The sequence below is a fragment of the Pezoporus occidentalis genome, unplaced genomic scaffold (assembly GCF_034315485.1).
Source record: "Pezoporus occidentalis ecotype Australia unplaced genomic scaffold, CSIRO_AGI_Poc_V1 ctg37, whole genome shotgun sequence".
NCBI lineage: Eukaryota > Metazoa > Chordata > Aves > Psittaciformes > Psittacidae > Pezoporus > Pezoporus occidentalis.
The window spans coordinates 3,291,401-3,312,677 of NW_026915691.1; the positions used below are offsets into that span (position 1 = coordinate 3,291,401).

General features: G+C 45.2%; 1 long non-coding RNA gene across 1 annotated transcript; it reads right to left on the reverse strand.

Annotated features, from left to right (window-relative positions):
• Positions 1-12,360: 12,360 nt before the first annotated feature.
• On the reverse strand, positions 12,361-21,232 carry LOC134170162 (uncharacterized). Its single transcript, XR_009967141.1, has 2 exons — positions 21,162-21,232; positions 12,361-12,775 (listed from the first exon to the last, which is right to left on the reverse strand). It is a non-coding gene; the product is annotated as an uncharacterized LOC134170162 (long non-coding RNA).
• Between the last annotated feature and the right edge of the window lie 45 nt (positions 21,233-21,277).

Here is a 21,277-nt window from a genome sequence, read left to right on the forward strand (position 1 = left end):
AATCTTGGTGGTGAAGGGAGATTTGTAGGGGAGATGTTTGGGAGGATTTCAGGGGAGCAGGAATGTGCTGGGAGGTGCTGCGGATGGCCCAGATGGCACTGGCATGAGACCAAGGTGGGACTTGCTGAGGAAGGACTCTGGAAAGGGTGTACAGTCTTAGAGCTCTCCGGGGGTCAGTACAGAGAGTCAGCCTTACCGGGTGCATGCGGAGGGTTCAATTCGTAAGGTCTGTTAGTGACCAAGGCAGAGACAGTTCTTGTGGATTACCTCCCTTTCAGAGACACTGTCACATTTCATGACTGTGTCCGGGTGCAACAAAACCCCTTCTGCTTCATGAACATGAGCCCTACCTAAAACCAAATCAATCCAGCCGTGTTCTGTGGGGAGGACAAGCCTGCTGTAAGTGCTGTGATGCATCAGAACTGTAGAATACTCTTTAGTGGTCTTTGCTATGTTTAGCTGCCTCATAGTCAGTTCTCTCCCAATTTGTTTTGGGACTCACACTGCACTGAGTCATCCCAGAGTTTTGTCTTTCTAGCCCTCAGCTTTTGGCCTTCTTTACAGTAAAACACATCAGAAGAAGGAAAATCACACCAGTTCCTTATCTGCATGAGAGGTGCCTAACCCTGACAGACTGAGAATCCCTAGACTGGGGCAGTGTTGTGTGTAACTCCCTGTCTTATTTGTCTGCTGGGACTGTTAAAATCAAGACTGGAACCTGTTGATCTGAGTCCATCCTTTGCTTCTCCCACTCTGTCTCAGGAGCTGGTGTTCCTGCCCTCATCCTGTGGAGCGGTTGTCTCTGTGGTCTGCAAACCGAGACACTATGAACACCCTGCTGCACACACTGTCACTATAAAACAATTACTCTTTTAATTTAAATGGTTTATGAATATAGTTGTTGTTTTCCCTGTTTGTCAGTTACCAGTGGGAGGGGAGGGAAGGGGGTGGGAGAACCTGTGCATGCAAATGTATTTAAAGTGCATTGACCAAAAGGGGTTTTTTTTGTCAATCTGTGAAGTTTTCATATCTGTGAAGTCGTCAGACTGCTGGGCAGTGAGGAGCCACCAGTGCTGCTGAGTCTGTCTTGGTTACATTTCTTAATAAGCATTCAAATAATAAAATATATTTGTAAAAGAGAGTGTGAGTGCCTTTGTCTCAGGAAGACCCGGCTGGGCCACCCTGTTTTGTGCAAGTGTTTTCTTACTGTTTTATTAGCTTTTCCCATAGATTGACCTTTCCAGAGAGCTCCCTTCTTGCTGCTGCCTACTCTGTTGCAGAACGTACTAGCATGGACTGAAGTGACAGACCCAGATGGATTAGGAGACCCCTCACATCTGTGACATCCTGGGATCTGTCATCTCTGCAGTAAGAGCAAATGTTTACAGCTGCATACTGAACACAAGGTAGAGCACAGCATTTGCCCAAACCCCTGCAGTATCAGGAACAATGTGTTGCATAGCAGGACCTGAAGGGTACATTTCTGTACCCTTGACATTTCTGTACCAATGACATTTCTGAGTGGTGAACTAGGACAGGGCTGTGGAGGATGGCGTTTTGCCTACTAATGGTTTTGGCTAAAAAGCTTTCACAATATTTGAAGCAGCAGGATCTTCCTTGTCACTTCTGCCCCCAGTTGGACCCTGAAACAACTTTGCAGCTGTGAGAGGGGCATCCCAGCCTGCTGGCTCTCCTTCCACATGGCCCTGCCAGTGCACTTCAGACCTCCTTGTAAGACCCTCACAATTTCAGACCTCTCTCTGTTGTGCTGTGCCACTGAGGCTGAGATAGCCCCATCAGCCACATTAGTGTGGAAATGGAGGGAGTGAATCTTAGGGCCATTTCCAAGCAATGCCGAAGGATGAAGCAGGAATAATTTCCACCTTTTTCCAGCTGGCAGCTACTAAATATGTGTGTGAGGAGGTTCATGGAAGTCTACAATCCAGGAGCATTTGGAATTGGGAAATAATGAAATGAAAGTTCACCAAATAACCATCAATGACTGGTCATTCCCTCTCTTGGTTCACTTTGCAACTGGGTTAGAGGCCTTGCTGGAGGCCCCAGTTTGTGGAGCAGTGCTGGCTCCCTTGTGCTCTGTGGCCAGCTGTGCCCAAGTTGTTCAACCAACTGTGTAATTGAAAAGGTTTTTGGTTTTTCCCTCCTTTCACAAACACTGTGCATTTTGTTCTGCAGCATCAAAGGCCAGGAGCTCGGAGGAACAATGGGCGTCTGCAGGAGCCCAGGGAAACAATGGCCCTACCTGGACCCGGGAAGAAAGCAAGTACTTGAAAGAACAGAGAGAGCTCCCAGTTTAACAGCACAATTGGTCTGATCTGGAAACCTCTGCTCAGCAGTTTTTGGCTTAGTCAGCCAGAGAAGCTGGGCTTTGCAGAGCATTTGCTGTAGGCTAAGGCTGTTTGAGGATGATACAGCTCTACAAGTGTAATATTTACTGCAGCACTGGGGAACCGATGACATTTCTGAGTGGTGAACTAGGATAGGGCTGTGAGGGATGGCATTTTCCCTACTAATGGGTGGATAATGGTTTTGGCTAAAAAACTTTCACAGTATTTGAAGCAGCAGGATCTTCCTTGTCACTTCTGCCCCCAAACATGAAGCCTTTGCTGCTAAGAATAGTACATAGATACCTGCTGTGGCCTTGGCCATCATGTGTTTCAAGGAGAATTCAAGGAATTAAAAGCTCTGAGCACCTTCTTTGAGGCCCTGTGCACCTCACAATTTACTTTCACAGGAAGGACGCACTTGCGTTTGACTGAAGTGACCAAGTGAAGAGTGAGAGTCCCTGTGTATTCATTCAGGGGAGGGAGACAGACTTCTGCCAGCTTGGAGTGATCCTGTGAGGAATCCACCTCTGATCCCACAGATAACATGCACCTCAGGTTAGATGATGTGACTCACTGCGGGTTGGGGTCTCACTCAATGGTAAGTGGAGCTGTATTCCTCCCTGATGTCTCAATCTCCTCTTCAGTGCTGTTCTGAGAACAAAGGGGGGCACTTTTGAGTATTGGTGTTGTTTCCTCAGAACTGACCAAGTGGATGGCACTGGTGGAGGGGTTTTGGCTGTAAGATGTGCCACTCTTAGAAGCACAATCCCTTCTCTGCTGTGTGACTGCAGTAGTCACTGCTGAGATCCTGCAGAGTGACAGGAAAGCACTACCCATATCTCAGAAAATCAGAACTTAATTTCAAGGACTGGAGTCCTTGCAGCACTTCAGAGAAAAAGCTCTAAGCCGGGCTTAGGCACCACAGTAGAGCGGTGAGTTTTCAGCAAGTGAAAGGCAAGGACTGGGTAAAGAGCTTCCAGTCCGACGGTTCAGAATGAACTGTGTACAAATGAGGTTATTTGGAGTGCAGAGCCATATTGTGTGGTCTGAGCCTGTTGCACTGAACTCCAGAGCTGGGACTGTGGGTTTTGGGAGTGTCCAGCTGCAATCCAGAGAGGTGACTGAAACTTCTACAGAGCCCAGTGCAATCCTTAAACCTGCAAGACACTGACAGCACTGGAGCTGCAAACACTCAGGCTTTGTTTGCCAAGGATTTACCCAAAGCCCTGGGCAGCTCTCATTTTTGCCTTACCTAAGGCAAGGAGATTAGATAACAGCTCATAATGACAGTGGAGAAAATCCATGTGTGGGGGTATCTTGCTGCCTCAGCTGTTGATGAGGTCATGAGGATGTCTTTTTGGGCTCGTATAGGTGTAGGATGTTACATCTAAATGGGAGTTCTGCGTATCTCAGTTGAATACCTCATATTGCTGGAGAACTTACAGCTGCATCATTTGGGCATTTGGCATCATCTGTGCCTTGAAAGCTTGTGCCTGTGCTTTGGGGTTCCAGGGATGCAAGGAGGCTGTTGTGCATTGTGGTGATTGCATCCAGGGAAAAAAACAAACAAACCAAAACAACAAAAACAACCACCAACAAAGTCCTAATAAAGAGAATTGAGCAGCCTGGATCAGATCTACAAAGAATGCAAAACAAGCCTGGGCCATCTCAGGGTAAGCTGCAGTCATGGTACCTCTTGAACCCATGTCCTGTTATTGTTGGTGTGGAACGTGAGGGTCCAGGCCAATGAAAATAAGGAAGGTGGCTTGACAGACACAGATTTTATCTTCTGAGATTCGTCATGACCTTTCTAGTGTGTAATAAATAAAGTTGACTCAGGAATTGGCAAGTGCCCTATAACGTGCAGTCCTGGTGCCGGGACTCGGCAGAATGTTCTGCTTAGTAATGCACTCTGTTAGCTTTGTTTGCCAAGCTCCTATTTTGGAGGTGTGCTGAAGGGCTGAATAGTGGCAGATGCTGAAGCCTTCTGCAGGGCAGGTGTGCTGGACCCAGCATCTCTGACCATGCTGATCCAGGCTGGATGAAGGTCATTTTGAATCCACGCTGATATAACTTTTTAGTGCTTGGCCATAGAAAGGAAAGTAGTGTCTTGCACAGGAAGAATGCTGTTTGCAGTGGTATGAATCCTGGGGCAAAGACGACTCGCATCCTTTCATTTACTATGAACTGTCAAGCATGTAAGTCTGTATTGAGCAGTACTTCTTCCAGTATTAATGTCTTCGGAGCAGCTTTGCCCTGCACACTTGATATTAAACAATTCCAGCATCCAGAGGATGTGGCCGGTTTTGCGTGTGACAGGAATGGTAGCTCTGAGACTTGCCTGCTGCCGAGCAAATTCATGCCCTGTCATCTCCTCTGTTAACCACGATTGTGAGCAATCACAGGTTTTCTGAGCTAGCCCTGGTAGCAGGGGCTGTGAGACACAGGGATCGTGTGCTGTTAAATTGAAGCTGTTCAGTGATGGTAACACATCAGATTGCAAAGTTATTCTGCAGAGCCAAAAGACATTGGGGAGAATCATAGAATAGTTAGGGTTGGAAAGGACCTTAAGATCATCTAGTTCCAACCCCCCTGCCATGGGCAGGGACACCTCACACTAAACCATGTCACCCAAGGCTCTGTTCAACCTGGCCTTGGACACTACCAGGGATGGAGCATTCACAACCTCCCTGGGCAACCCATTCCAGTGCCTCACCACCCTAACAGGAAAGAATTTCCTCCTTATATCCAAACTAAACTTCCCCTGTTTAAGTTTTAACCCGTTACCCCTTGTCCTATTGCTACAGTCCCTAATGAAGAGTCCCTCCCCAGCATCCCTATAGGCCCCCTTCAGATACTGGAAGGCTGCTATGGGGTCTCCACGCAGCCTTCTCTTCTCCAGGCTGAACAGCCCCAACTTCTTCAGCCTGTCTTCATACAGGAGGTGCTCCAGTCCCCTGATCATCCTCGTGGCCTCCTCTGGACTTGTTCCAACAGTTCCATGTCCTTTTTATGTTGAGGACACCAGAACTGCACACAATGCTTCAGGTGAGGTCTCACAAGAGCAGAGTAGAGGGGCAGGATCACCTCCTTCGACCTGCTGGTCACACTCCTTTCGATGCAGCCCAGGATACGGTTGGCTTTCTGGGCTGCAAGCGCACACTGAAGCTGGCTCATGTTCATTTTCTCATCAGCCAACACCCCCAAGTCCTTCTCCACAGGGCTGCTCTGAATCTCTTCTCTGCCCAACCTGTAGCTGTGCCTGGGATTGCTCCGACCCAGGTGTAGGACCTTGCACTTGGCGTGGTTAAACCTCATGAGGTTGGCATCAGCCCACCTCACAAGCGTGTCGAGGTCCCTCTGGATGGCATTCCTTCCCTCCAGCGGATCAACCGAACCACACAGCTTGGTGTCATCGGCAAACTTGCTGAGCGCGCACTCAATCCCACTGCCCATGTCAGAGACGAAGATGTTGAACAAGACCAGAAGACAAGAAGAGGGCCAATGTTTGCATTCCCAGTCCCAGAGAGCCTACAGGGGGAGAGCTGCAGTTCATTCACAAAGATTTTGCCTGATTCAAAGGCAGAGTCTCAAGAGGAGAGCACCCACCACTGGCACCAGGGTGCTGGGCTACATGAACACTCAGCATCTGAAAGTAAAAGGCAATTGGCTCCTTAATTTCTGAGTTGCCTGCCTTTCTTTATATTCATGCCAAAAGCACTAAAAGAATAGGGTGGAGACAAAAAATCACAGACCCTCCTCAAGATCCTCCTCTAATTCCAGAAGGATCAAAATGCTAAAGGTTGCATTGGGAAAACAGAAATAGTCTTTTCTCCCACCATTGGTAACTCAATGCCACAGCTAAAGCTGAGAGTCAGCTGGTTGTCCTACAGCTGCATTCTTTCTGAATTCATGTGAAATAGCATTTTGATTTCCTTCCAGAAGAAATACACAGTAACATCCCTCACTTGCACCGAGGCCTTCCAGTCTGCAGCACTAAGCCATGTAATGTTCATCTGCAACTAAATTAAACCAAATTCCTTGTGGATTGAGCCAGTGCTTGGGAATCAAGGTTTTAATCAGAAACCTTTATAGCTTGCTTTCTCTGAGCACTTGCTTCCCATGCAAGTTCCCTCCCATCCTAATTTCTGCCTTTGCAGATGATCCTCCTTTCCTGCAGTATGCCAGGCCCAGGAAGCACAAGAGGTTTATCTGAGATGAAGGGGCTGGCTGTCCCCTTCCCTGGGGCAGCACTACCTGGACTTCCAAAAGAACTGTAGCAACAACCTTCCTGTAGACTTCCACTGTGTGGTTGGAGGGAGGGACATGCTCTCTATGTTAACTGTAGCCTGATTCCCTTACAGGAGGACCTTCCCATTTGGAAGCACTGTGTGGGACATATGATCCTCCCAGGGAGAGCACAATGTTTTTTTCCCATCAAAAGCACAAGGTTGCATCCTGGGGTCAGTGACATGTGGATGACACTGAATGCTGAAGCCTGTGTGTCAATCAGGTCTTGGAAGAGGCTGCATTCTCTCTGCTGCACAGACACGTTCACTGTCTCTGAAGAGAGGTCCTTGTGGATGTAGCCATGGATTTGGTGTTTTCCAAGTGGCTGGAAATCCGAGTGCTATAAAATACATGTCCCTGTTCTGCTTCCTAAAGAGATGCATCTGCTGATGTCAGCTTCCAGGTAAGACACACAGGAACCTGCTCTCTCTCAGCATCTGTGGCCTTTGGCCCCTGCTGGTAGTCAGGCATCCTAAGGAAATTAGAAGTGACCTAAGCCTCTTTTTTTGTTAGTCCTTGGTCAGTGTTGCAGATGGAGAAGTAATGGCAGTTTTCCAGCAGGTGAGACTCTCCAGGCCAGCTCGACAGGCAGGAAAAATAAACACAGGAAATAACATCCATGTGGTGAGATAACAGAAAGGAGAGGCTGGGACAGCTTTCTGCTGCATGCCAGGGGGAAGGACAGAGCTTGGAGCTCTCTCTAACAGGAGCAAGCAGATGTTGAACCTTAGCACAAAGGAAGGCGTTACTGCCTCAGCAGAGAGGAAAGTAGAGAAAAGGAGGTTTCTGCTTTGTCCAGAGGAGTTGCTCTCTAAGGTAAAGGGTCTGTGGAGTGAAGATCATAGAATCATAGAATAGTTAGGGTTGGAAAGGACCTTAAGATCATCCAGTTCCAATCCCCCTGGCATGGGCAGGGACACCTCACACTAAGCCATGCCACCCAAGGCTTCGTCCAACCTGGCCTTGAAAGATCTTTAGTTTAGATGTGGGGTGAGTTAGTGCTTTGCCCAGAGCAAAGACTCTCAAGCTAATGAGCTAATTAACTGGTTGGTTTTGTGTCTCCAAAGCAGTTCTGAGGGTCTCTGTGTTGCTGGAAGCTCTACGCTATCTCACCTGTGAATCCCACCCACTGAACTCCTCCTCTTGGCCTCTGCTTTGTGTCCCTTCCTCCCAGATCCTGTGGGCTTATCCGAGGCCCCACATTACTCAGAGTTCATCCCTGGTGGTGTGGCTGGGTAATACTGCGGAGAGGCCTCTGCTGGCTCCATCCTTGTGCTCAGCAAGATGGAGAAGCCACCTGTGGTGCCCAAAATAGCCTCAGCCTGGTCAATCCAATCCAAATGGTGTTGATAGTGGAGGGAATTCCCATACTTCATGAAGAGGCTTTTTGTTGGGAGGATCTAAGCTGAGCTCCAGGCCTTGCCAGCTGCGGAGAGGAGCAGATGGAGCTGCAATATATAAATAGACTGAAGCAGACTTGTTCCGCCTCTTTTCTTCACCAGCTCAAAGTACAGTCCCAGCGGTGCCTGGTCAGCAGCACCAGAGCAGAGAAGTGGGTGCTTTGCAGCTGCCAGTCTGCCTGGAGCCCATTAGCTATTGTCAGAGACAAGAATTTATCTCTCTCCAGCCCTGTTTGCCTTACAGCTGCCTGTGGACAATCTTGTTTGCTCACAGCTGTTGGCAGCATGTTACATCCCATTTCCCTGGGGCAGCACAAGCAGGAGAATGGGACACTTTTATGAGACACTATGTTCCTGTACCCTTCTATACTCAAGAAGCAGAGGTACTAATCTGTGGCTTTGTCCCCCTGGATGAGATCTGTGTAGAGCACCTAAGGAAACGTGCTGAAGACATGCACCAGTGTGTCACAGGCAGTTTCAACCAGTTGGTTGGTAGATTTTGCTGCAGTCAAGTCTCTCTATTTACTGCACATGGAAATCTCACCTTTTCCCAATCCCAGCTACATTGGAGTGCTGTGATCTCTGTTGTTGCTCCAAGTGACTTGGCTGCTTGTTGCAGTGCCTTAAGTTCGTATCAAAGCTCTGAGGTTACAACACCATCCAAAGACATCTGAGGCTGACTGCCCTTTGTGTCTCTTGTAACGGAAAATGGGGTGACTCCTGTGGATACCTCTTGGCCCAGTTGTTCATCCCAGTGCTTTCTATCTAGGATTAGAAATTTTGCAACTCTAAAATACAATGGTTTTAGCAAAACAAAAGCAACTGCAAGGCTGCATCAGTGCTCGGAACAGAGCAGGCAGGATGTGGTCCCTCTGCATTGTGCCTGCAGAGCACTGCTATCCCATCAGTCCTAAACCATGTGTTTGCATAAAACCACCTTGTCAGTTGGCATCCCCACTCCATCCCCTCCTGCTAACTGAATAAGAATCACATAGATGTTTCCTGAATGGGCTTTCATAAGGCACTAATTTGATCCACTCAGGGCATCTTCCTGTAATGAATATTCCTGAGGTAAGGTAATTGAAGGTGAATTTGTATGGGTGGGTGGGGGAACAGGGCAGAACTGCTGGCAGAGATGGTGGGAGGAACAGAAGAAAACCCTTTTGTTCTTTGGACAAACCAGTATGGCCTCTCACTTCATGTTTATGAGGCCTTCTTTTGCTTTTGGAGGGTTTTCCCCTTTGTTTGCTTGCTTTCTGTTTGTTGCCCCAACTCTCTCTCTGTGCAGACCACGTTCTGGAATTGTGCTCAGGAAGATGTTCCTGTGTTTCTCAGCTGTAACGTAACTGACCCTTTGTTAAGGTATTTCGGTTGGGTGCCCCTGAAGGCTGAGCAGCTCTGGTCAGGAGCAACAAGACTTTCTCACTCTGAGTGTTCACTGGACTGACAACTCATGAAAGTGCTATTTTCCCTCACCTCGGTTAAACTGCTAACATGTCCCGGCATGCACAAGACACAATAAGCCCAAAGGGCTCATTGTTAAACAAGGTAGGTCATGCTAAGAGGCTGGGCTTTAGATGGTTTTCAATGCTTCCCTCTGTTGTTTGTCAAGGATCAGACAGAGAGGTGATGTGGCAGAACTGTCCATAGCATGAATGGAAAACACTGTGTTCAAGTTCTCTGTAAAGGCCCAAGAATAGCCACCTCGGTGCTTCCTGCGTCTGGTTGCTGGTAAACCATCAGAGACACTTTCTGTGGGTTAAATTGAAGTCTCTACGTTTAAGAGGGGAAACAATCTTCTTAAATATTTCTTTTGCTGTTAACCTTGGCCCTTGCTTTGCTAGCAGCTGTACACACTGAACAAGCTAAAAAAGAACACAGTGTAGAAAAATTAGACATAGAAATAAGACAGAGTAACAGAAACCAATTTGATCATGTGTCTGATCTCATCCACACTGTACAGGAGCTGTGAATCTTAAGCAGGCAGCTAAGAGACAAATGGTACTCAGTTTAGAAGCTTGCTTTGAGTGTATGAAAGTAAGTGAGAACATACTTACAGGTCAAGGACACATGGGTGAATGACTGGCAAATCAGAAGCAGGAGGAAAGAGTGGGATGCGGAGATCTGAACTGGGAGGGATTATTGCCTGGGACATGGGTATTTTGTCTAATGCATAAGGAGATGGAAAGGTGAAGAAAGGCCACGGGCATAGTAACTATTTGCAAATTGCACTATGTCATCTTTCTGATTTTAGCAATTGTTTGGTGCAGGCAGCAATACATCTGCATGCTACATCCATCCATCTTCATGAGAGCTGGGTTAAACTGCACAATCATTACGAACATCATTTGCCGGCTGCTCCCAGCTTCTGTCTGGTAATCTGTGGCTCCAGGGTCTGGGCACTAACATTCTGAAACTGTGATCATTTGGATGGTGTTTTTATGCTGCTGCTTCTCTCACCTTTTTATTCCATCATTCTGCTAAATCACTGTAAGTAAAATTCCTCTAGGCCTGGTAATTCAAGATCTTCTGACTCACCATAACTAGAGAATGGTTCTTTGTACCTCTAAGAAGTGAGGAATCCTTCTACTAACATTTTGCTTCTAGCCTTGGGGAGAACTCCTGCACTGAAAACGACAGCTTTGTGTACGCAAAGCTTCCCAGGTAGTCTGGTAATGGTTTCTAAAGAGGGCTTGCTTATGTTGCAGAATTACACTATGTTATAAGGATGCTTTGAGGACCTGTACATTTAACATGAAATTAAGCACATAACATGAACAGAGAAGCGTGGACCAGCAGATGTGATAGTCAGTGTATCATATTTTTGTGATGAATTTTGTATTGAATGCAAGGTCCAAGCGAACCTCAGAAGTGTTGCAATTCCTCAGGACCACAGCCTAACTTTGTGTTGGTTTACAGCCCTTTGGTGTAATTGCTTCTTCCCTCCAAAAGCCTGAACAGTTGGATTTATGGTGACAAAAGCAATTCAGCAAGGAAGGAAATGAAAAATGGTACCCCTGTGTATTAGAAAAGAGGCTGGGTATGGTCTGAGTCACAGCACATGTAGGAGACACTCTGGCATCCCCCAGCTGTCCCATCCCACAATAACAGTACCACTGCTGCTCTCCTCTGTTTGGGAACTGCTGCTCCCAGTGACTGTTTCCAAGCATAAACATCTTTAAAAGCCTCTCTGCCATCATCTGTAAATGGTGATCCCGCAGCCACTCTCAATGGGAACTACTGGTATTAACCTCTCCATTCTGCCCTAGTATCAGTTTGTTCATTAGCTTGCTATGGTTTGGCTGCATGCCTGTTAATTTTCACCTACTGCCCAGCTCTCTGGGGAGAACATACAACCCTAGTGTCACAGGATGGTAAAAATCTACAGCTGGAGGGGATGCAGCAGTAATAGAGATGAACGCTGGCTTCCTGGGTCAGTTACAAATTTTGGTGCCTTTTGAAGGGGCCATATGGACCCTACTCACACATCATCACCTCCGCTTGAAATACCTGATAATGCTCTGCTGAGTCAGGGTGAGGAGGGGAAGATGAATCGGTCTGTAAGCACACGTGGGCTCTGTACTAATTTTTCTGGTTAACACAGGAGGAGGAGGCTGTGTTAAAGGGGCACCCCTGGGCACAGCCTGGCTTGATGGAGGCTTTTAAACATGATTTTCTTTTATTCAGTTCCTAGAAATGATCTGATGCTGGTGGTTGTCATTATGCTGGAACCAGGAGGAACTGAACTGAGCATCAACAGGTTTGTGAGTGATGTGGTTGTGACTGCTTCCCACTGTGGAACAAAAGATGTAAAAGCATAGAATGCAGGTACTAAAACATAGATATGAAGACTTTGCAAGCTCCCTTTTTCTCTGGAGACTGAATCAAGTAGAGAGTGTGTTGGGGGAAGATGTGCTGTAGCATTGCCTTTTTCTGCTGTCACTGATAAAGGAAAACAATGCTCCTTTATTGTCACTGAGTGCTGTGAATATCCTGTCAGATCAGTAAGAGAGTTGATTTGGTAAGGAGGTGCTGGGCTAGCTGTTTATGGGACAAGGCGCTATCCCATTTCTTTTTTCCCTGCATGCCCCAGTTATCCATCCCACAGCCCTGCCACACTCACTCATTTCCTGCACTCCCTTACATCTGTGGGTGGACTATGTCTTGCAGACGATCTATCCAGGGAGCATGTGTTACATTTGCCTCCTGTTCCTGTGGCTCTGGGGATGTTTGTTCCCTCACCAGTTATTTCTGAGATTCTGTGCAAGTGCAGGGTGTGAGGGAAGTGGAAATCTTCAGGCATGCAAATAACAGTCAGGGCTATGTATTGTTTCAAAACCATTTACTTCTGGTGGGTAAAAAGAAAAGTCCCCTGCTCAGGGACTTTCTCAACCAGTTGCTTCTTGGAGCAAAGCAAGAGCTAGTGCTCCTGTTGTTAAGTATTCCCCCAGGAGATCCTACATAATCTTTGAAGTAGGCTCATTTGTTTGTGTGTTGGCTGTCTCCATCTCTCTCCTCTTCTTTCCTCCCTCACTTCCTCCGTCCCTCTCCCCTCCCATTGCCTTCTACCCACAGCAACTTTAAACAGCATCTTTTGAATAATCTGTGTTGACACAAGCAGTCTTAGTTGTAGTTGCTGGAGGGGTTGGGAAGGCTCCTCAAGCAAGGAATGTTCAGTCCTTGGGGTCATGGAAACCAGCCAGGAATTTCTGCTCTCCCATTCCCAGGGGCACGAGGATCCTGCAGAGAAGAACCAAAGGTGACCATTTCCTCAGTTTAAATGTCGTTGACCTGAGTTGGAAATGTTTTCCAAGACTTTTTAAGATCAAGAGAGCAGTTTTGGAAATATGACTAATATCTTGATGGAGGAGGAGAAGTGATAATTTGCAATTATAGAGCCCTATAATATGGTAGAGAAAATTGTCATATGAAAAAAGGAAAGCACTAGGCACTGTCTCTTTCAAGCCTTCAAAGCTTTTTCTTTCCCCCCCACCTGATACATGTGTGTGGCTTTGCTCAGGGCAGGGCTGGATATTAAATGGCCAAGGATCATTTCTTGCATGTGTGAACACAAAATATCAAGGTATTCTAAGAAGTTAGCTATATTCCATATGATCACTGAGGACAGTGTGCTACTCAGAAGGAAAGAGGAGGTGACAGTGGGACTAAAGCTGTCTCTTTTCTCCAAGACTGATATCTTAACAGCTCTCATGGGAGGAAGGACATGTTCAACCTATTAGGATAATGGAATAATATGTTGAACATATCGGCTTTGACGGAGAGCAGCTGGTGGCTGTAGACACAAATAACCTAAGGAAAACAAATTGAAATGTTTCAGGAAATGGCTATATGCATGCAGTGCCGGGGGAGGGTGGGGGCAGGAGGGTGCCCTGTGTGTAAAAGAAGAATGATAAAAGCCCCTCTCTTTGGCTGTGGGAGGAGTGTCTCGCTCATTACTGGAGAGGACTACATTCCATCCTGAATAGTAGATGATGGCTATAAATTTAGTACTGTCTTCTCTTATGGACCCGCTGAACTCTGCACTGTGAGGTTGGACCAAAGCTCCACGTGGAGCCTAGTCTTTTCATCTTTGTCCAACTAGTTTAAATTCTAGTGTCCTACACTGCTGTCCAGCAATGAAATGGTTAACACAGACTTTTTATTTCTGTGTTTGCATAAAGCCAGTCTTTGTATTTTGGATCCCAGTGAGATACCTGGGTAGAAGGCAATTACTCTTCTTGGAGCTTTGATTTCAGGCTGTCTGCGGACTTCAGCAGATGCTATTTCAGCTGCTCTATTCACGCATGATTTTTTTTTTTCCTTTAAACTGTGAAAGATAGAAATATACTTTTCTGTCTAAATTAAAGCTCAGATCCTGAACTGTAGCATGTCAGGCAAACCTCAGCCAGTTGGTGGATGAATGCATAACCATATAGGTAGTAGATTCTTTCAGTGCCTCTCTCAAGTCAAGAGCTATGTATTGTCTACAGGCAACGTGCAAGTCTGTTCTGTGCTTACAACCCAGCTGGCTGGTCGGCAATATGTTGTGTGACCACCATACCAGCTGACTCCAGGGGTTCAGTCTGCTGTGGCTAGGAGCAACATGATACGAAAGACAGTATCAGTGATGTAAGCTGCTAACAAGCCTTTGAAAGACACTGAAGACACCCAAGATCTTGATGAGGCCAGTCAGTCCTCTTCTTCTCCTCTTGGTCACTGTAGATCCACTCTTGCCCTGTGCACACACTCTGCTCTGTGTCTTCAGCTCATGCCATTATGAGTCAGCAAGCACGTGTATGTGCTCAAGCAGAAGGAGAGTAGAATGTGTTACACTCTTCATAAATGCAGCTGCCTGCTTCCTTGTTTGCCAGCAGCATCTTGGCAGCAACTATCACTTTTTTGCAAGAATGTGCTTGGTAAAAGGTACACTATTGACATACACTCCATTGACGAGTTATTTCTGGCACAGACGGAGCTGGAAGGAAGTCAGCATTACACACAGACACTCTTTGGCCTGGGAAGGTCTGAGAACCCTTTAAATACTTGGCTCAGAAACTGCTCTTTTCCTTTTATCTAGGAGATTTTTGCTTTCCTGTTAAGTTAATTAAACTTCTGTTTTGTCTTCCTCATGCCCTTTTGCCAACATCTAGCCTTTTCATGAAGACACTAGTTCAATAACCATCATTTATAGCGTCACGCTTAGGTTACTACTGTTTGTTCGCCATGTGCAGCTGCAACCATCTGCCCAATTTCACATGTTGCTGTGAGCCAGAGATACTGGGCTTCAGTGCACAAATGTGCTGTTGAGGACTCACAGTGTCCCTTCCATGAGCTGTCCTTAAAAGATCTGTTGTCTTCCCACTTGTTTCCCCTGGACAACTGATTTGGATTGTGGTGGAGTCTGCAGTTCAAGTGAAATATTACTTCTGGTTAGCACCTTTGATATTTTCACCTTGGAATAAGAGTATGTTGCTCAGAAATAAATTATAAAGCAGATCAAATTATTTTGAAGCAGAAGTTTCCACGCTGGGTGTCAGTTTAAGTCCCTGTGTACAAACCCCCTCAATGCCTGAAATCTTGACAGACGGTGCTCCTCAGTGTCAGGGGCTATCATCAACTCATTGGACAAATTCAACTGAAGGGTTGAAGCCACCTTCCCCACTTCTTAGCACAAACCTGTGCTCCTACATCGTGTTGCAGCAGTGTGAGCCCTCAGATGCTCCCTTTTTTCCTTCTGTTCCCTGCCACCCAAATCACACTGCAGCCCTAGTTACCTCTGCTCTGTGGGACCTGAGTTGGATAGCTACTGGGAGAGAGCATCTGAGTATGGAGAATGTTCTGTCTTTGGGCCAGTCCATACAATCTGCACTGGAGGTCCTTTTTTTTAGTGCTTGTGTATATGCCTAACAGGTTCTCCTTAATAATCATAATGAAGTAGGAAGGGTCTCATGCTTTGTGAGAGGCAGGCCTTATTCTAATTTCATGGCTGACAGCTTGAATGCCTTCCCAGGATGCAAGACGTTGACTGTTAGTAGGTGTTATTGTTCCTTTTGTGCTGCCAAGTGTGAAACTAAAGATTAATGTAGCCCTTTATTGACTGCAGTGTGCAGGCTTTGACCTGCCTGAAGAATATTCAGTGCCTATCCTAAAAGTTATGTGTTAGGCTTTCAGTTCAGCGGGCAGGAGGTAGAAACAAACCTCTTCAACCTCCTTGTTGAGTTGCTTTGAATTAACATCAAACCCAAACCCATTCAACATTATGTTTTAACTTGGATGGCTCTGAGGTAGCTTTTTGGCATTACTTTACACTCGGATGCTTTACAGAGGGCTTAATGACTGAAAATTGTCCTTTTCAGAATTTCAAATAAGTCCCCATTATTTTTTATATGTCATCCCTATCAACACTTTTTATCAAATGCTATCAAATGCTTTTTAGAATTTTAATTTTAGAAATTTCTAAAGTTAAATTTCAGAAGTTTCTAGAATTCAAATAGAGATTCCCCCCAGAGAGGAGCTCCTTGAGGATTTTGAAGCCAGGCACACTTGAAGACCATCTTCCTCAAAATCAGGTTGTTCAATCCCAAATTAAATGTTTGCTGGTTCCATGCTCTAACAATATTCTTACCAGGAACCTGGCAGTACACACACATCATGTTCCAGACTCTGCCTCATCTCTCCAGCTCTTGCACTTTGAACTACCTTATTTCTGCAAGGATTGAAACAAAAGCTCTTTCTCCTAATATGAGGGGAGGGACATCTTCCTCTTCCCAGATTATACCTAAAATTCATTCACTTTGGTATAGACTACTCCTGCTTTGATGAAGGATTAAACACTCTATTTATAGTAGGCGCTTAAAGACCGGGCTTCCTGAACCCTTGGAAAACAAATGTGCCAGATTTTATTCTTTTGTTCTTTTAATAAACCGTCCATGAGATTCTTCCCCTCCCCTCCTTTCCTGCTGGTTTACTTACATATGTTCAGTGTTTTTCTCTTCTGTCTTTGTTCCAGTTTATCAGCAATTTACACACAGTTGTTTCCCAGACTCCACGATTTCAACAGCAAAAATAACACTGACCTTTTGAGCCCATGAGCAATCTTGTTGGTGGTAATTTAGCAGAAAGTTACAGTAATGAACAAGAATGCTGCTCTTAAATGCTAGATCATTAAATGTGTTTTATGAGTGTACTATTTCTTTAATGCCCTTCCTGTGCATGAGGGAGATAGCCATATTCCAGGGAAGAATGAAGTTTTTAATTGGGAAAAGTGGTCAATTTGTGAGTCTGTTCTGGTTTAAAGATTACATTTCCAGGTGTGATTTAGTCAAAGCAAGCAAGGAGATTATTTCTAGCTAGAACAACAACAGCACTAACAACAGAAGGACTCTACCAAAGGTACTTTAACTTTGAAAACTGTGAGCTGAACTCTTCCCGTGGGAGGGAGAAGAAGGTGACTGAAAACTTGTATTTCACCCCCAGACTTGGGGCTGGTTAGGGACTGCTCTGGTCCCAGGCATGCCTGAGAGCAGGCAAAATGTATTGTCAACAATTAACTTCCTTAGTTTTCAGCCACTTCCCCTCACCCAGCCTTCAGAATAGCAGGAAGCCCAAAGCAGATGACACAAAGCCAACTATATGAGGTTTATAATTTGGCTCTCCCACCCGATAGGTGATTGTACCTGTGTTTTTTTGCAGAGTCCAGGGGAAAGGCAGCAAATCACATTGTAGACCAGAATTTTCCATCCATATCAAAATTCTCAACTTTGCTTTGGCTTAAGTTTACATACAGACCCATTCTAAAGCTGGTAAGAATACTTGTAAAGATTTAAGTAGAGTCAGAGAAAGAGCTCTGTGTCTGGAACCAGTGTAAATGAAAAAGAAACCAAACTGAGCCACAACAAAACCAATAACAAAAAACCCAAACCCAAAAAACGCAGCCAAAGTTAAGTGTTATTAACAAGAGGTTGTGGTACAAAGGAATGACTTTACAACAGAGTATGTTGGTTTTCCTTAGAGCTCATTTGGCTCAACATATAAACCAAAGCAGGACAGAAAGGAAGTTTAGCAACTTTCTTCCTTCTTTTAGCTGAGAATGTTTAAATCAGGTGGGTTCCAAGAGAATTGTTTTATATCTCCATATGAAGCAAGTGAACGTGCATTTGAGGTGAAGCAATGTAAGGATCAGTTTCAGTAATATATTTTGCAGAACAACTCAGTACTTTATTTTGTGGCCACTGGAAAAGGCCAGTGTAGAAGGTCATTTGAAGGGTGTTGCAGCATCTAGAAAGCAAGCTCAGACAGAACATCAATATCATGTGGCCTTGCAGGACACATCTGCGTCCACATCCACTTAAATCCCTTGATAGGTGTCAACAACAAGCAGCACGACCTTGTGGGTGATCTGGAACAGTTACAGCATTAGGGACATGAGTTGTTCATTTATTTAGCTGCTCTGGGGAACTCTGTGTGACCCATTTTAGGTAATGACAGGAGAAGAAAGTGTCTGGAAACAAGATTCGCATGATAGTAGCAGGGTTTGAAAGATGCTGGGTGTTTCAGAGGAGTGTATGTACATACTACTAACTTAGGAAGGAAAGACAGAAATGCTGCCTACAATACTGCCTACTAGCTCTGTATGTGATGCTGTTCAGCCTTTGCTCCTATCTTGGGTTACAGTGGAAAGACTTTGTTTGTTTGCTTAAATCTTTTCTTGGGTCTTTCCCAGTTTTAGCCTGAACTCTAGATGTTTGGCTCTTAACTTCATTCTCCAGGGTGCTTCTGACTAATGCCAGGGTGCTATTGTGGGGTTTTACAGGAACCCTTGGGAACAGTCTTGTAGCACAGTGTGGACCAGAGTTACCAAAACCAAGTTTTAGCTCCGAGATGGTATCTCTGTAACACAGGGTTTCAACACAGAAGTGCCAAAGAACTGCTTTTTGTACAGATTACACTGTGTGGTCCTGACTTCTACATCTGACTTCCTGGACCACCCTGACTGAGGGCAATAGAGATGAAAACTTCAGAAATGTTTTGCAGGAATTTTCCCTTGCTTCAAAGAACTTTTGTTCTTTGTAAGTAAAAGACTTACTTCCCTCTGAACACATTATTACAGCCTGTGTTCATCCCAAAAGGTTCAGCTATTTCCCAAAATATTTTCTTGGTCCGGGTAATGCAGAACTGGGAAGAAGCTTAAATACAGATATGTGAATAAGTCAGAAACAGCACTAGGAGCTGAATCCCAGCATCAAACTTAAGATAATTGCAATGACTGAGGTGGAACATTCAGACTTAAATCTAAGCTCTCTAATATGCTTTGTCTGGGATGTGGAAGGCATCTGCCTTTATTAGGTTACTTTCCTGCTGAACATTAACATTTCATGCTTTGAAGGTTTATTGTGTTGGCTAGAGTTATACTTTTATATAGGCACAGTCCCTGTGGAATAGCCTGATCTCCTTTGATCGTTATTAGGCTTGCCATTTCCTATTCACGCAGTCGGGACCTCACTGTGTTCTTGCAGGATGGTTGATATGGTGCACAGGAAATGTACTGTTTTTTCAGATCTCCACTGTTCGTGAGTATTCTTTTAAGGGGCTTCGGTTTTATTGCCATGAAGTCCATTTCCTACATGTAGTACAATTTACTAAATTACAAATAAACAAGGCACCAATAGAGGAGTCAGTGAAAGTTCACACTAAGAATAGAAGCCTGAAGAGAAAAGTTCAGTTATGTGACCTTCTTCAGGAGCTGGATGCAAAATAGACCTGCTGTTCTTCCTTTTAATTTGCAGTCCAGGCAGAAAAGAACTTCAGCAGTTCCCAGAGAAACCCAAGCCCTTCTGTTTGTTTCTACAAATGCTCCAGAAATGCTTTTTCTTTTGGTATCCTGGGTTTGCAGATATGGAAAGGAACTTACTTGGTCTCCTGATTTCCCTCCTGTATTGTCAGCTGATTTCATAGAATAGTTGGGTTGGAAAGGACCTGAAGATCATCCAGTTCCAGCCCCCCTGCCATGGGCAGGGACACCTCACACTAAACCATGTCACCCAAGACTCTCCAACCTGGTCTTGAACACTGCCAGGGATGGAGCATTCACAACCTCCCTGGGCAACCCATTCCAGTGCCTCACCGCCCTTACAGTAAAGAACTTCCTCCTTATATCCAATCTAAACTTCCCCTGTTTCAGTTTTAACCCATTACCCCTTGTCCTGTCACTACAGTCCCTAATGAAGAGTCCCTCCCCAGCATCCCTATAGGCCCCCTTCAGACACTGGAAGGCTGCTATGAGGTCTCCACGCAGCCTTCTCTTCTCCAGGCTAAACAGCCCCAACTTCCTCAGCCTGTCTTCATACAGGAGGTGCTCCAGTCCCCTCATCATCCTCGTGGCCTCCTCTGGTCTTGTTCCAACAGTTCCATGTCCTTTTTATGTTGAGGACACCAGAACTGCACACAATGCTCCAGGTGAGGTCTCACAAGAGCAGAGTAGAGGGGCAGATCACCTCCTTTGAACTGCTGGTCATGCTCCTTTTGATTTTTTGCATTGATCTCGCATTCTGCAATGTTTAAAGATCTGCCAGCCATGAATGGATCAAAGTGTTACCTTTACATACCTTTAAAATTGGCCATTCAACCAAATTAGGATCATCAGATGATAAATATTATGTAAGTATCAGTCACTGCTTATTTTTGCCCTTCAGAATTGTGACTGGAAAAGTAACATAATTCCTAGGAACAGGTTTTTAGGCCCTTGGTCATGAACAGGGAGCTGCTACACCCGTGAGTACAGGACAAATGTACTCAAAACTATGTACTAGCTATCCCAACTTTTTAGAAGCTCCTTCCTCTGAGATGATGGGGTATTTTTCTTCTCCTTCTTATTCACCATTCTTTGCTTTGTAACATATTCTCAGCTTATCTTCAAAATTCCCACAAAGATTAAAGGGTTTCCTCAATAGCAGACTAACACCTTTAGACAGTGCTTTAGGAGTTACTCCAAGGAGTTCCTGCCCCTAGCAAAGCAACGTGTTTATCATGGTGCACTGGGCATACAGAGCATCGCTGTTTCTTTTGGGGTTAAAAAGGGTGGATTAGAGTGAAAGAGTGCTATCTAGGTTATCCAAGCACACTTTCTGTTTAAAGTTAAATGTTAGACACTCTCTGCCTTTTTTCTTCTTTTTTTTTTTTTTATTTATTTAGCCTAAAAGGCTTAATGTTTAACTCAAAATACTGAACAACTGCAAATGCTAAGTGCTGAACGTTGTTACATCCTCCGGAAGACACAAAAACCAGCGCTTAAACTTAGTGCCATATATTTAAATGCCTGCAGCCATCCCTGGGGTCAGTGCTTCATGAGAAAACCATTACCACGTTGTGAATTCTAGTTGCATTTTGAAGCAGAAGGCATAGACAGTAGTTCAGTGGAAGTGCCTGGTTTAACACGATTTATTTAGATGCACTTTGTTTAGCCCCGGAATGAGGTCTTAATTTGTTCAGTCCTTAGTCTGACACTAACTTTGGTTTTGGAATCGATGCCCAAGTATATTGGGCCTCAAACTCATGTTGAAGACAAAATCATTTGTTCGTACTGCCTCCTGTTCAGAGTCTTACTGCTGTAAAACGGGCACACGCATACCTGTGGAAACCATTCCCATTTTACGACCGGCAGTTTCTAAGCCTCTCTGTTGAACGGTACCGTTACACAAAAGCTCCTCAAGATGTTCTGCTTCCAGATGAGTTACTTCCGAGGCT